Source organism: Dromiciops gliroides, chromosome 1 (genome assembly GCF_019393635.1).
Source record: "Dromiciops gliroides isolate mDroGli1 chromosome 1, mDroGli1.pri, whole genome shotgun sequence".
Classification (NCBI taxonomy): domain Eukaryota; kingdom Metazoa; phylum Chordata; class Mammalia; order Microbiotheria; family Microbiotheriidae; genus Dromiciops; species Dromiciops gliroides.
The window spans coordinates 743,955,073-743,971,859 of NC_057861.1; positions in this window are offsets into that span (position 1 = coordinate 743,955,073).

The following is a 16,787-nucleotide window of genomic DNA, read 5'->3' on the forward strand; positions in this document are numbered from 1 at the left end:
TGGAAAAGAAGTGTTGCTCTTTCATATATAGAAACATTTGGATGAAAAATGGCTTTGGTGGTAAAAAAAAAAAAAAGGTGTTCAGTTTTTGATGTACTGGATTTGACATGCTTATGAAACATCCAGTTTCATGATTATTAGGCAATCAAGCATTTGAAGAACTGTTGCACAGAAGAGGGATTAGACTTTTTGTTTGGTCCCAGAGGGCAGAACTCAGAGCAATGAGTAGGTTATAAAAAGAGATTTAATGTTAGGGAAAATCACTTCTAACAACTAAAGCTATTTAAAAATTGATTAAGCTGCCTCCCAAGATAAGGGTGTATATGTGTGTGTTTATGTGTCTCACATTGAAGATCTTCTAGAATAAGGCTGGATAATGACTTGATGGGTATATTCTAATAGGAATTCTTTGCCAGGAATGGTCTGGACTTGGTGGTCACTGAGGTATTTTCAACTGAGATTTCATGACAATGCCAATTTGTTCAAATGAAGGCCAAAGAGATGAGGAACAAGAAAAAAGAAAGAAAGAAAGAAAATTAGGCTGCATAGTATAGCCGATAGACTATTGGCTTTAGAGTCAGGAAGAGCTATGTTTAATTGCCTCTTCAGACACATACTGGCTCTATCACCCTGGAGAACTCACCTAAGCTCTCAAGGTCCCCTTTAAACCCATATAGCTACAATTTTCTTTTTTTCTTTTTTTTTTTTTTTAGTGAGGCAATTGGGGTTAATTGACTTGCCCAGGGTCACACAGCTAGTAAGTGTTAAGTGTCTGAGGCCGGATTTGAACTCAGGTATTCCTGACTCCAGGGCTGGTGCTCTATCCACTACGCCATCTAGTTGCCCTAGCTACAATTTTCAAAGCAAATGCTGATCTTTATTGCTTGAGGAAACTTATTCTCTGGGAATTCTCTCTACTGATGATACTATAGATTGTTCCATGCATAGATTGTGAATCATGGATAGATGCACTTTCATGCATTCATGTACTCACAAAATCCAAATATACATATGTGCTAATGTTCACACATACATAAATATACATGCATGTATACACACATGCATGCGTACACACATATATGAAATGAGGATCAAACAAGAATAGCAAGATAAATTATGAGAGAAAAAGAAAATGGAGTGTTTATACCACTGGATCTTAAAGTATATGTTTAAAAAATAGTCATCCACTAAGAAGATAGTGGAGGAAAGGCTTTCAAATTCATGACACAATACCTCCAAAAATCCTCCAAATAATGCCAAAGGACAATTCCTAGAGCAGCAAAATCCACAGAGGAACATGCTGAGATAATTTTACAACCAAGAATGGCTTGGAAGGTCAGAAGGAGGGAGTTGCTGTGCCAAGACAGGAGTAGAGCCCAACCCCACAGTCACCCTGACACAGATCCAGTCCCAGGAAGGACTTGCCAGAGAGAGACCCTCAGAGCCTCTGAATCAGCTGCAGCACTTTTGTTATCTGGAACTAAGCTCACAGTCTGGTGAGAGGGCTGAGCCCTTGGCAGGGGGAGATTACAGGGGTCTATGTTGTTGCTGAGGCAGAACTTGGGTTTTTCACCTCTGCTGGGAATCAGGAGGTAGGCTTGAGTAGCAGTAGCCCAGGTGGAGAAGGAGAACAGGCTCATTGGAGCTGACAACCACAACACACAAAGCTGGTTGATTAGCAAGTTGGTCTGGGGTCATCAGGGAATCAGGGAACAGATCAGGGAACAGGCCAGGTGAATGAAGAACCTGATCCTCCTTCAATCATACTACCTGGGAATTCTAAAGCTTGGGATACTGCAGCCTGGAAACAGTGCCCCATTTTTAGGAGCTAAAAGTCAAGTAAAAGAAAGGCAAAATGACCAGACAGAGAAAGGTGAGGACCATAGAAAATTTTTTCAGTGACAAGGTAACAGGTCAGGTGAGTGAAGAACCTACCCCTCCTTAAATCATACTACCTGGGACCCCCTGAAGCTTGGGACAGTGCAGCCTGGAAACAGTGCCCCACTTTAAGGAACTAAAAGAAAGTAAAAGTAAAAGAAAGGCAAGATGAGCAGACAATGTGAAATATCTTCTTGGAAAAACTACTGACCTGGAAAATAGATCCAGGAGAGACAATTTGAAAATTATTGGTCTACCTGAAAACCATGATCAAGGAAAGAGTTTAGACATCATCTTCCAAGATATTCTCAGAGAAAATTGCCCTGATATTCTAGAAGCAGAAGGTAGAATAGAAATTGAATGAATCCACTGATCAGCTCCAGAAAGAGATCCCAAAAGGAAAACTCCCAGGAATATTATAGCCAAATTCCAGAGCTCACAGGTCAAGGAAAAAATATTGCAAGCTGCTAAAAGGAAAAAAAAATTCAAGTACTGTGGAGCCATAGTTGCCCAAGATCTAGCAGCTTCTACATTAATGGATCAGAGGGCATATAATATGATATTCCAGAGGGCAAAGGAATTGGGATTACAACCAAGAATCACCTACCCAGCAAAGCTGATTATAATCTTTCAGAGGAAAAAATGGGACTTCAATGAAAAATAGGACTTTCTGGTATTCATGATGAAAAGACCTGAGCTGAATGGAAAATTTGACTTTCAAATACAAGACCCTTGAGAACCATAAAAAAATCGGAATTAGGTGCCATACCTGGGGCCATGCAGTGGGTGACTGTCTTGTGCCTGAGGCAGGATTGGGGATGGGATCCTCCTGGGTCCAGGGTGGATGCTTTGTCATTGTGTCACCTAGCTGCCCCACGATGACATCTTTAGGGTAAAATTGAGGGGTGATAGGAATGCACTGGGTGAGGGGGAAGGGGAGAGGTAGCATGGGGGTGAAATCCCACATGAAAAAAACAGGAAAGGGCTTATGGAGTAGGGGAAGAAATTGGGAAAGAGTAGAGCAATAAATAAGATTTACACTCATCAGAATAGGTTTAAAATCCTTAATCTCATCAGAGTTGTCTGAAGGCGGGATTAACACATACACACACACACACACACACACACGTGGAATAATCTATTTAAGATGGGTGGGAAGAGATGGAGGAAGAGCTAGGCAATAAATGAATTTTACAGTCATCAGAATAGTCTCAAAGTCCTTAATCTCATCAGAGTTGACTCAAGGAGGGATTAACATACATGCCCAATTGGATAGAGTAATTTATGTGACCCTGCAGGAAAATAGGAGGGGAAGGAGATAAAGAGGGAGGGGCAAAAGAAGGATGTGCAGATTGGGGGAGGGGACAGTCAGAAGCAAATCCCTTTTGAAGAGTGATAGGGTGAAAGAAGATAGATAATAAAGTAAATATCATGGGGAAGGGAATAGGATGGAGGGGAACAGTTAGCAATAGTAATTGTGAAAAAGAGAAGGGGAAAATTGTACAAAAAATATTTATAGCAACTCCTTATGTGGCTATGAATTGGAAATCAAGGGTATGTCCATCAGTTGGGGAATGACTGAAGAAGATATGGTATATGATTGTAATGGAATATTATTATTCTATAAGAAATGATGAGCAGGATGATTCCAGAAAAACCTGGAAAGTCTCATATGAATTGATGTATAGTGAAATGAGCAGAACTGGGAGGACATTGTGCACAATGTTCTATCAACAATTGTGAATGACTTAACTACTCTCAGCAATACAATGATCCAAGACAATATCAGGGTACTAATGATGAAGCATACTATCCATTCCCTGAGAAAGAACTGCTATTGATTGAACACAGACTAAACAACAACAAAACAGAGCACTTTTGGATCGTACATATATTACCTATATCAGTTTGGTTGCTGTCTTGTGGAGGGGGGAGGAAAGGGAGAGGGGGAGAAATATTTGGAACTCTAAATCTTATGAAAATGGATGCTGAAATATACCTTTACATGTATCTGGAAGAAATAAAATAAATGTTTGTTGCAAAAAATAAATAAAAAATATTCATACAGAGAAAAAGACCCATTTGTACAAATATATTTATAGCATCTCTTTTTGTGGGGGCTAAGAATTGGAAATCAAAGGAATGCCCATCAATTGGAGAATGACTAAATAAGCTGTGATATATGATGGTGATGGAATATCTGCTATAAGAAATTACAAGCAGGATGATTTCAGAAAGGCCTGGAAAGACTTGCATGAAGCGTATAGTGAAGTGAGCAGAACCTAGAGAACATTGTGCACAGAGACAGCAATATTGTTTGATGAAGATCTGTAAATGACTTGACTTTTCTCAACAATACAATGATCCAAAACAATCTCAAAGGATTATTGATGAAAAATACTATCAACCTCTAAAGAAAGAACTGATATTGATTGAACACAGACTGAATCATGTTATTTTTACTGTCATTTTTGTCTTTTAATCAAATTTTCTTGTACAAAATTACAAATATGGTAATATTTTGCATAATCATTCATGTAAAAAATGCACTGTGATAGTTTTAAAGCTAAAAAAAAGACCCAACTAGCCATCCATACTCTATGATACTGGATTTATAAAAAACAGTTAAACAAAGTTAGTGGCACAACAGTAGATTCAGAATTAGAAACAAGATAATAAACCAGATGAGTGATACACTTAAATTTTTGAAATCTGAAGCAAATGAGTTTTCAGTACAATTTTTTGGACAAATGGATAATAGTGAGGCAAAAATGTGGTTAGATCCATTCTTTACACCATATATCAGAATAAATTTGGAAAGGATCAATGATCTAAATGTATTTTAATAAACCACAACAAAATGGGAGAGAAAGGAATTATATATTTACATTTTAGAGACAGAAAAAAATTTTTATCTATTAAATGATTAAAGAAAATTATTGGAGGTGAAATCTATAGGTTTGATAACATAAATGGGGTTTTAGCCAATGGAAAAAAACCCAATGAATTTAAAATAAGAAAGAAACTGATTGGAGAAAACCTTTTTTCTGGTAAATATAGCTGACAGAAACCTAATCAGTAGAACATATGGGGTCATTGACCCCATTTACAAGAATCATGCCTATTTCTAATTAGAGAAATGAAAAAAAGTCTATGGATAGATAGCTCAACTTAAGAAACATGTGAACAACTGTTCAAACTCGAAAAGCTGAACAGAAATAAAACAACTCTGAGGTGCCACCTTACACCCACCAACTTGTCAAGAATAGTTACAAATGATGAAATTTAAAGTTGGCAAGGTTGTGGTAGAAACAGGAAGACTGTTGCCCTCACAGTGGAGATTAGAATTCTTGCAATCTTTTTGCTAAGCATGTGATACAGTGAAAAGAGCCTTGGGCTTAGAGTCAGGGGAGACCTAGGTCTCACTTCTTCCTTGGAAAGATAATAGTAGTAGGGGCAGCTCGGAAAGATAATAGTAGTGAAGCCATGGCTACTCACCTAATGGGGATGATGATGGTGGTGGTGATGATGGTAAAAGCAATAATGACAACAACAATAATACCTATGATATTTATCTCATAAGAATGCTGTGATAGTCAAGTGAGATTTTATATTCATGCATATATATTTATAGACATATACACATTAGTACATACATACACATATAAAAGCATTTTGTAGACTTTAAAGCTTTATAGGAATTTCAACTCTAATTTAATTAGAGTTACAAAATTGAGTGTAATTTTATATATCTCAATTATCTATTACATAAGATTATAGGTTAGGGATGCTTTTAAAAGAAGACATCTCTCTACAATGTTCATATCATCTTTATTTATAAAATGAAAAACTAAAAATAGATTATATTTTCAATGACTTTACTGTGTGATTGGCTGTGAAATATGATTCCTGCCTAGAATCAAGCAGAGCTAAAGGAGTTATAGCTTGCTTCAGATCAATCTGTGCCCTTGAAGGAACAGCCTTGACACTGTCATAACCACCCTTTTCCTTTTCATTGCAAAAATGTCTACAGTCAGGGCAGTGGAACAGTAGATTTTTGTCATTGAAATAATAATTCTATTCATTAATAGATTAACACTAAAACATCTGAGTAATTATAATAGGACACAAATATGAAAGATCTTACTATTGTTAATCTTTAGTTGTGGTCAACTATATATCCCATGTAACTAAGCAAATGAGTTCTTAGACTTGCCATCCCTTTGCTAATAGTTATATATTCATGTATAAGATTAAGTCTTTAAAGTACCTCATCCCTTCAAGATAATATGATGATTTTACACACACACACACACACACACACACACACACACACACACACACACATACACACACGCACATGAGTGTGTGTCTTCAAAAGGAGGGATAAGACAAAAATTTAAAAGTATTTTTTCATCTAATGGACTAGTAAAATATGAGAAAGCAATGAGATTAGACTTTTTAAAAATCTAAGAACTAAAATATAAAACATATATATAAGTATATGCACACATATATCTACAAACGTATATATATATGTGTGTATGTGTGTATACATATATGTATATGTATATATCTCATCAGCTTCCAAATGTGTCTAATGGAAAATACAGGCTTGAGTATATATAATTGCATTAATAATTGTAAAGAATTTAAAACCATGACTTTTTCCCTTATCTTGAGGTTTTTGTGGGACAGTATTAGGAGACAGGAGGGCCCACTTTCCAAATTAGGCCTTCTTCCTTCTGCCCTTGGATGACATTGTCCAAATCAGGCTATTGTTGTTTGTTTTTTGTTATCAAAGAGGACTATGACATCAGGGTGATGTCATGACTTGCAGTGAATTGGATTTAAGTGAGGGAGGGCTATGTAAGGTCACCAACCTCACTCTGTCCTCCAGAGCTATCTGGGTCCAGGGGCAAGGTATACATTAGGACAATTGGAGATGGCCCCAGATGTTTAAGGCAATTGGACTTAATTAACTTGCCCACTGTCACAAAGCTAGTAAATGTCTGAGGTGAGATTTTAACCCAGGTCCTCATGACTCTAGGACCTACATTTTATCCACCGTGCCACCTAGTTGCCCCCCACCCGCCATATTAGGCATAGGGTTTGGATAAAGATTGAAAGAATAAGTGGTGCATAAATACTGAAATTATTTGAAGTTCGAAGTGAATTATAGGTTCCTAATTTGTTGTTCTTCTTATAGCTCCCTTCCCCTGTCGAGAGTCTAATTCCTCATGGAAGGAAAAATAGGACAAAAAGGAAGTGGCCAGTGAAAGTGGACTCCCTACCATTTGAATACACTCTGAGTGTATTCAATTCACTTTGAGTATATTGAGTAGACTAAGACTGTCAAATTCTATGGGCTGCATATGTTTTGGGGTATAGAACTTTTTATTAGCTAAAGTTTATGTGAGGTCTTTTGCATGTTCTCATGGGGATTGTGTGCTATTTATGTTTATGGTGATGTCCTTGGTGTAAAGAAGTGATCTCCAAGTCATTTCCCACAATTACAGACAACAGAGATTAGGATGTTGCATTTGAGGAAGGAAGATTGATATAGGTCTAATTGCAAGGATAGTGCGTTGGGAAAATGAATATGTTTAATCATATTAATAACAGAATGATACAGATATATGATTACATTGATAGATTCAAGAAAAAGCTTTTGATAAAATACAGTGAGCACGTGAAAAAGGTCAATAAAAAGAGGAATAGGAATGCCTTTCCCTAATATGATCATGAGCAATTATTCAGAAGCAAAAGTTAACATTAATTATAATGGAGAAACACTGAATGTGATAGAAATGATTGCTCTAGGAATAAACCAAGACAAAGAAATTAAAAGAATATACATGGAAAATAAGGAGGCTAGGGGCAGCTAGGTGGTGCAGTGGATAGAGCACTGGCCCTGGATTCAAGAGGAACTGAGTTCAAATCTGGCCTCAGACACTTAACACTTACTAACTGTGTGACCCTGGGCAAGTCACTTAACTCCAATTGTCTCACCCCCCCCCAAAAAAAAAAGAAAAAAAAAGAAAAAAAGGAGGCTAAAATGATGCCTATTTGCAGATGATGTAATAGTTTCCTTAGGAAACCCTAAAGGATCAATAAAAAGTTAATGGAGACAATTAATAGTTTTGGTAAAGTGACAGGATTCAAAAGAAATCAACAAAAAAAATCATTTCTGTATGTCACCAAGCCCTGAGGGAAAGGTAGGAGAAAAAAGAGAAATTATAATTTAGAGAACTGCAAAAATCTATAAAATAACTGGGAGTAAGTTGCCAAGATAAACATGACTTAGATAAATACACCTACAAATAATGTAAACTGAAATGATGGAAGAGCTATTCAGTGTTTACGGCTGAGATGAATCATTATAATAAACACAATGATTCTATGTAAATTAATTTACAGTTTTAGTTCTAATCAAATTACATATGGGATAATTTATATAATCAGACAACATAATAATAATAAAATGCATAATAAATGAACCTGTAGGAATAGACTGTCAGTAATATCAAGGAAAATAGCAAAAAAAAAAAAAAAGATATGAATAAACTAAGTTTAGCCTTTCCATACCTTAAATGATAGTATAAAGCAATAATTATTTTTAAAAGTAGCTATTTAGTACTGCTTTTATAAAATAACAACAGAAAAATAGATCATTGTTAAGGATTCACAACTTAGCTTAGCAAAACCTAGAACTATGTGTACAGAAACTTTGAGTTCAATAGATATAAAAATATGAATTGCTAGAGAAGGGACTTTTTATTTGGCAAGAAGTCCTAAAGTAACTGGAATCTAGTTTGACAGAAAATAAGTTATAACATCATATTATACAATATACTGCAATAAAAATGGATGTGTTCTCAATATAAAAGATTGCATCATAATTGAACTCCCAATTGGGAGTCCACTTGGACTTCCAATCTTCTCCCCACTCCAATGTTTCCTCAACATATTTCCAAGATACTTTCCCTAAAGCATCTTTATCCATGTCATAATATGCCCAGAGGACAATGGCTCCCTATTTCCTTAGAATAAAATACACACTCTTCATCTTGGCATTTAAAGTCCTGAACATCTAGTCTACCTTTCAAGACTTACTTCCAAGACTTACTTCCAAGACTTACTTCGAATTTGCTCCCTTCAATCCTTCTACATTCCTGGCAACTACTTGTGATTGAGTAAATATTCTATTTCTTGCCTCTGTCGCCTTCCCCCCATTCCTCATGCCTGGAATGCATTCCCACCTCACCTTCACTTTCTCTAAGGCTCAGCTTTTGTGCCACCCTCTTTGGAAATCCTTTCTTGATGCACTGGGTTGTTAGTGGTCTCTCATAAAAAATCATGTGTATTTGTGTTTATATGTTTCCTTTTGACAGTACAAGGTGCTTCATGAAGGCAGGGACTATTTCCTTTTAGTCTTTGTATTGCCTGTGCTTATCATGCTTAATAAATATTTGCTAGATTGTATTGGATTAAAAGAATAAAAATAAATTGGAAATTTATGTCTTTCTCTAATGTATATGAGGTAAGAAGTCATAATCTTATAATGGATAGAGATCATAAAGCCAGAATGTGATAATTTAATGAAAATATAAAGTTTCTGTATTAATAAAATAATTGTAACTAGAATAGGATGGAAATATGAGAATGAGGGAAATCTTTGAACCAAATATCTCCAATAAAATTCTCACATCAAAAATCTATAGAGAATTGAAACTAATTGATGAGACTTAGAACCTTATACTGGTGGATGTTGTCAAAGGAAATGATCAATTTTCAAAAAAATAAATTCAAGCTACAAACAATTATATTGAAATATTTGCTGTCACTTAATAAGAGAAATACAAAGTAAAATGACTCTGAAGTATCAATTCCCAACTATCAAGTTGGAAAAGATGTGAAAAGATGATGTAGGTCAATGTTAGTGTGGCTATGCAAATATAAACACAACAGTTTTTGCTGGTGGACCTATGAAATGGTTTAATGAATTAGAGGAAAAAAGTATAATTATGAATGACTACTAAATTGATCATACATTTTAACCAGAGATCTCACTACAGTGCTTATGTCCCAATTAGGCCAATGCCCATGACTTTTTAGCCTATATGACCCTTTATTATATCCTTCTATGTATAAGGATTACAGTTTCCGCCCCAACACTAATTAATGTAAACAGAGAAGGGCCAATCTTTTCAACTGAATCAATGAATCCATCAAAGGTATAAACTAGGTGTATGCAAATTCTTATTGTTTATAAGGAGTGAGGTGCTTTGATTACTGGATAAAAGTAGATGACAGCATGTAGGATAAGATATAATAAAACTTAGAACCTTATGGTGGTGGTTGTCTTTTGTTCTCAAAGAGGAACAAAATGACATCACTATGTTGGGGTCAAAGTACAGTGTATCTGACTATGTTTGATTAAACCAATGTGAGCTCAAAAGGCTCTACCATAGGTCAGACACAAATAGTGCACATAAGCATTTAGAGTGGAGATGGCTCTAAATATATGCATTTCATGTTTCTTTTGAGCTACTACAATTTTGCTTTACTTTATAGATCACAGTGCCTTCTTTGATGCAGGCACACCATGTTGGGTGGTTCTCTTGAGTGTCTCCCTTGTCTTATAATCAATTCCAGAGTTCTTCAGATAGCTCTTGAGATCACTTCTTCTGCTCTCCATGTGAGAACCTTATCCTGAAACTTTATATTGATGTTGTCAAAGGACATGACCAGTTTTCCAAAGAAGACATTCGAGGTATCGATAACTATATTAAAATGTCTAATATCATTATTAGTTAGAGAAATACAAATTAAGATAACTCTGAAATTACATTTTCCCATCATCAAATTGGAAAATATGTGAAAAGATGAAATAGGTAACTCTTTGTGGGGCTATGGGAGAAGAGGCACATCACAGGAGATATTTTGATTGGTTTCTGAACATCCATCATTCACCATAGGAATAAGGATAAAATAGTAAGCTGGAGCAGGAGCTCCATCATTCTAGCAGTAGGAAAGTTGGGTGATTGGCCAAGGGATTGTCCTCAGGTGAGAAGTTTAATCTTCTCTCCTTCCCTTCCATCCATTGAGCAGATGATGACCCTGTGAACTTTAAAAAGGTAGAAGATCTGGAGATCCCATCATATTTGTAATAGTATCCACTTGAACCTGGAGCAGTGTCCCTGGAGCAATGTTGTTGTATTTTGTCCTTTGTTCTTGAAGAGGACCAAGGCATCTTGAGGTGATGTTATGACTTGCAGTGAGTTGCATTTAAGTGAAAGAGGGCTGTGCAAGGTCACCAATCTCACTCTCTTCTCCAGAACTATCTGATCCAGTGGCAAGATATGCATCTCTATCTCTGTGTCTATATCTATGTCTATCTCTCTATCTCTGTCATCTCTATCTCTATCTTTACCTATATGTGTGTGGGGAAGAACTGGAGATGGCCTTGGATGTTTAAGGCAATTGGGATTAATTGACATGCCTAGGGTCACACAGCTAGGGAAGTGTCTGAGGTGAGATTTGAACTCAGGTCCTCCCAGCTTCAGGGCCAGTACTCTATCCATTCTGCCACCAGCTGCCCCCTGGAGCAATAGCAGCTGATGTCAGCATACATCTGAGAGGCACACCAAAGGTAAATTAGACACCCGAGGAAGTTCAGTTTCAGGATATTACAAGTTCACACACCCCAAGAGCTTAGCAAAGAGTTAAATATAAAGAAAACTTCATGAGGTTTTCACAAAGGAAGAAGAGGACTGCCATTAACCAGATTTTATGTTATCCCACTTTTCCCAGGTCCCTTAGGTGTAGAATGAGAGAAAGTGTACCTCTGGTTTGGTACAGGGGACTGTTTTATAACTACTCTTCTTGCTATACTTTCTAAGTAAATATGGGGAAGTTTTGTAAAAGCTAATTGATGTCAATTGATTTGAGGAAATATATCTGGTGGAGTTTTATGAGTGATGGTACTAGCAACTTCAAGCTTCCACAGTTACACCTAGAACCTTGAGAGGAGAAATAGTCAGGTATCCTTTGGGGACATCCTTCCATAGGAGGCCCTCCAAAGTACCAGAAGACTACCTCTAGGGATTTTGAAATTTCATGGCTGCTAATGCAGCACTGGGGCTGTCCATCTGTTTCCTGTGGCTTTTACCACATGGCTGGCCCACTTTCTTTTCCATTTCTATATATTTGGGTGATATCTTGCTTCCCCTCTCCTTTTTTGTGTGCTGTGTAGACCATCCTTGGTAGCAATGCCAATGTCTATTTATGCCCATCATAGATATCTCCTTTGTCTATTGCATTTTGATTCACCCAAAATTGTCATATTCCCAAATTCTTCATAACAAATTATTTTCTTAAAAAAAGAGAGAAGTTCATTCTCAGATACTACACTCAGGAGGTCATGCATCCCTCCTACTCACATCCATTTTACTTCAAATGAGGAGTGATCATTAGTTTCAGTGATTTCAATATATCACCAGTTATTCATCCAAGTCAATAGTGTGAACAATCTGTAGCAGTAAGAATTAATACCTTACTGACTTATAAATGCAAAAACACCATTGGTGTGAGGCAAACCCAGCTAAGACACAGCTTTTTTTGTGTTACTTATGATGAAGTAATATGTCAGACAAATGAGCCTAGTTTTAACTAAAGGTGCATATAATGTGATGAAAGGGAAAAAAGAGATAAGTCTGGGTAGGAGCAGTCAGTCTATTTGGGCAGCAGGACACATTAGACAATGGATTATTTCCTAAAGTTCTTAAGGAGATTCTCTGTAAAATGGTGGTTAGATTATTTGCATTAGCTAACTCACAGTGATGCTGTAAAGCAATTGCTTTGAGAACTTTAAAGTGCAAAATGATTGGGAGTTATTACTAAGTGTTCCCCAATGGAATATAAGAGCAGTAAATTGAGGGGTGTGTGTGCATGTTTAGAGTGTCTTTTTTAAAGTATTTATGCTTAGTGTTACAGTGATAGGAATGTATATTGGAAGTCAGGCAAAGGATGAGAGCTCAGAATGTTGCCAAGGGAGAAGATGATGCAGTGAAGGAACTACAACTGAGCAGCCAGGAGAAAGAGTGCTATAGAAGGATGAATAAAGTAACACTAGCATTGTGAGCCCATTTAAACTGGAATTGGAATATATTCCATTTATCAGAATTTCAGAAGCTTTCTTCCACTTATTATTTTGCCAACATATATTTTTGATCTTAGTAAAATAGTTATGCATTGCCCAGATAATTTTGTGTCTGTTAATATGGAATAATGAATAGAAGAGTGATCATAGAGCCAGCCTGGTAGACCTTGATTCAAGTCTTGCCTCTGACACATAGACTCTGGACAACTCGCTGAACCTCTCAGTGCCCCCAGACAATTTTCTAAAGCTACAAATTGTAGAGAAAGTTCTGAGCTGCCTTAAGAGAGGGAGTTTCCTCATTGGGAGTTATTTAAACCGACTAAAGCATGTTTAGAGAAAAACACAGACAACCACAACAAATCATTTATATGTTGTGAGTAAAGGAAGTGAGGAAGCATAGAGGATAGAGCTCCAGGCCTGGAATCAGGAAGACTGATCTTTCTGAATTCAAATCTGGCCTCAGACACTTACTAGCTATGTGATCCTGGGCAAGTCACTTAACCCTGTTTGCCTCAGTTTCCTCATTTGTAGAATGAGCTGGAGAAGGAATGGCAAACTACTCTAGTAGTATTTTCTTTTGCCAAGAAAATCTCACATTAGTTCACTAAGCATCAGTACAAGTGAAATGACCCAACAACAACAACAACAAATGTTAACTTGATTATGAGTACCAGATCAGAGACAGACTATGTCTGGAGTCTAAGGACCAATCTAAATAAGGGCAGATATTAATAATGAAACAGGCCAATAGGTGATTAAGGTTTTGGCTAGAAAACTGATAGTACAAAATAATCTTCAGAAATGTGCAGTACTCTTCTAATGTTATAGATGGAAGAAGACTAAGGATAATGTAGTTTCTCTTGGTTATTCTCCTTCATTCTTGAATAGGAACAAAATGACATCACTATGTAGGGGTCAAGGTAAAATGTGTCCAACTGTGGCTGTTCAGACCAATACAAGCTCAGAAACCTCTCAAGTCAGGTCAGGCACAAATAGTCCATATGAACATTTGGAGTAGAGATGTATCTAAATTTGTGTATCTCACATTTCTTTTAAGCTTCTGCAATTCCACTTTGCTCATAGAGCATAGTACCTTCTTTGATGCAGGTATGCCATACTGGACAGTCCTATACCAGTGTCTCTCATGTCTCATAATTAATTCCAAAGTTCTTCAAAAAGATGTTGAGAGTGTCCTTCCTTCACGTCTTCTGACCTCCATGTTTGTGCTCGCTTTGTGTTAGTTCTCTGTCAAATAGTCTTAGGTAAATATACTTTTGACTTTCAAATAATGTGGTCAGCCCACTGAAGTTGTACTCTTTGCAGTAGAGGTTGAATACTTGGAATTTCAGCTCAAGAAAGGGCCTCAATGTCTAGTACCTTATCTTGCCAGATGATCTTCAGAATCTTCCTAGCACAATTCATATGGAGGTGATCCAGTTTCCTTGCATGGCACTGATACACTGTCCAGGTTTCACAGGCATATAACAATGAGGTCAGCACAATATGTCTGTAGATCTTCATTTGGGAAGGCAGTCTAATATCTCTTCTCTCCCACACTTTCTTAGTTTCCCTGTAATATTTATTTAATGGTAGCAGTTATTTAAAATGTGTATTTTCTGTTCAATTATCAGTGAATTTTCCTATGCTATCAGGACCTGGAATGCACCTATTTTTAAAAATATTCTTAGCATACACACTCGCATGAGACATAACAAAATTGCACTAAATGTATATTGCATAGGTTCTCCTCTGAAAGGTGAATAAAGCAGGATATATTTTGCTTACCAAGTAAAAACCCTCATTTTATGATGGTATTGGAGTATCTTGCCTTTTTATGTTCATAAAGACCATAAAGAAAGAAGTCATCAAGAAGAAAAGTAGAGTTTGGGTATCAACACTGATTTCCCAGGATGAAGATGGATGGGAATTTTAGGAAGAGCTTGACAAGCTCTATAATACTTTATTAGAATGTATTGTTGATAATCAGTGACTTCAATGCAAATGTGAACATAGAAGAAAAGATGGAAAAATCCATATTAGGAAGTGGATGTTGGGATTAAAAATAAAGGAAAGCAGAGCTTTGTAAATGCCTCAGAAGCCTCATGGTTCTCATTATTAATACTTTCTTCAAGAAAAAGTCTTCTGGACATGACAAATATCAAACTACATTTTACAAAATGAAATTCACTAAGTAAGAGATGTAGGAAATAGAGTGCTAGAGGATGCTGCAATAAGAGATGAGCTCAAGTTCTGCCTCAGTTACTTACTATCTGTGTGACTCTGAGCAAGTCACTAACCTCTAACAGTTTCTGTTTCCTCATCTGCAAAAGGGGAAAAATAATAAGAACTGCCTCATAGGGTTCTTGTGAAGAGCAAATGAGATCACATAGAAATTACTTTGCAAACTTTAAAACTCTTTGTAAATACTATCTATTATGCCTGTCTGTCTGTCTGTCTGTCTGTCTGTCTGTCTGTCTGTCTATCTATCTATCTATCTATCCATCCATCCATCCATCCATCCATCCATCTATCCATCCATCCATCCATCCATCTATCCATCCATCCATCCATCCATCCATCCATCCATCCATCCATCCATCCATCCATCCATCCATCCATCTATCTATCTATCTATCTATCTATCTATCTATCTATCTATCTATCTATCTATCATCTAAATATTTATTTTTGTATCTGGTTCTTCCTATCTCTCTCAGGCTAACAATATAGTGGCCACTTGGTAGTCTAAGCCCATTTCTGACTGGTACAGAAGCTTTATCATGTTGCTTTTCCAACTTCCTTGGGCAGCTTGATGCTCTACCCCCACCCACCCCCCATCCCTAGGGACCTATCATATTGGTTCCAGACTTAGTGTGGGCTCATGATTATATTAATTATATTAGCCTCAAGCTTCCCTAGTGGTGATCATGGGCATGCATCACTATATTCAGATTTTTTTCAAATTTATTTCATTTTTATTAAGACATTTTATTTTATTAATATCTTTTGTTTTATATCACATTAATATATTGTATATATGTAGAGAGAGAGAGAAAGAGGAGAGAGAGAGGTAGGTAGGTTTTGGTCATAGAATTAGAAGTACCAACACAGATACCTATAACTTGAAATATGTATTAGACATAAATGAGTGTTGGGTAAATGTCATTTACAATACAAAGATAGTACTCAAGCCTATGATTTCACTGAAAGAGGGAATTCCCAGATGAGGAAACTCCTATCAATATAAATTGTCACATTTAAAAAAAAAAAGGTCTTAGGGAGTTACCTAGACCCCTGAAGTATTATCATTTCTCCAGTAGCACATAGCCAGAATGTGACAGAAGTCATATTTGAACACAAATATTACTGGATCCAAAGCTGGTTCTCTAAACATTAGGTCATGTTGCTTCTTAATCAGAAGAAAAAAATAAAAGTATGTTAATGGATCACAAAACAAAGTGTTTCATGAAGTCCAGGGGGAAAGTAATTATCAGTAATTACCTTCTGTGCAAAGTCACAAAAGCAAAGGAATAAGTTTGGGCATTTTTACTAAAGTATAGAGTACATGTAGGAGAGAGTAATGGGAGCCAAGGCTGGTTAGGTAGAGTAGTAACAAATTTAGAGAGAAAAGATGCTCAAAGATGGCAGACCATAGCACCAAGTCTGGGTTTGAAGTTATAACAGAAGAGAGGACTGATAGAACAGCAATAAGTTAAGGCCACAGTAAAGGAGAAAATACTATGTT